Source organism: Myotis lucifugus, unplaced genomic scaffold (genome assembly GCF_000147115.1).
Source record: "Myotis lucifugus unplaced genomic scaffold, Myoluc2.0 scaffold_11, whole genome shotgun sequence".
Taxonomy (NCBI): Eukaryota; Metazoa; Chordata; class Mammalia; order Chiroptera; family Vespertilionidae; genus Myotis; species Myotis lucifugus.
The window spans coordinates 7027818-7028514 of record NW_005871059.1 but is presented as its reverse complement, the minus strand read 5'-3'; positions in this window follow the sequence as shown (position 1 = coordinate 7028514).

Below are 697 nucleotides of genomic sequence, written 5' to 3'. Positions count from 1 at the left end.
CCATGAATGTGGAAAAAGAGAAACCTTGTTCACTGTTGGTAGAAATGTAAATTGGTGCAACCACTATGTATAAAAGTTCCTCAAAAAATTAAAACTAGAACTACCACATGATCCAGCAATTTCACTTCTGGATATTTATCTGAAGAAAATAAAAATACTAAAAAAGATATATTTCCTCATATGTTCATTGCAGCATTATATAACCACAAAGTTAAGATATGTAAGCAACCTAAATGTCCATCAACAAATGAATGAATAAAGAAGATGTGATATATATATATATATATATATATATATATATATGTATTATTCATATATATATGAATAGTATTCAGCCATAACAAAGAAGGAAATCCTGCCATTTGCAACAACATAGATCAAACCTGAGGACATTATACTAAGTGGAATAACCCAGATAGAGAAAGACAAATACTGCATGGTATCATTTACTAGTATATGTGGACTCTAAAAAAAAAGAAAGAAAGAAAGAAAGAAAGAAAGAAAGAAAGAAAGAAAGAAAGAAAGAAAGAAAGAAAGAAAGGAAGGAAGGAAGGAAGGAAGGAAGGAAGGAAGGAAGGAAGGAAGGAAGAAAGAAAGAAAGAAGGAAGAAGGATAAGAAGAAGAAGAAGAAGAAAGAAGAAGAAGTAAGAAAGAAGAAAGAAAGAAAGCAACTCATAGAACAGAGTGAAACTGAGTG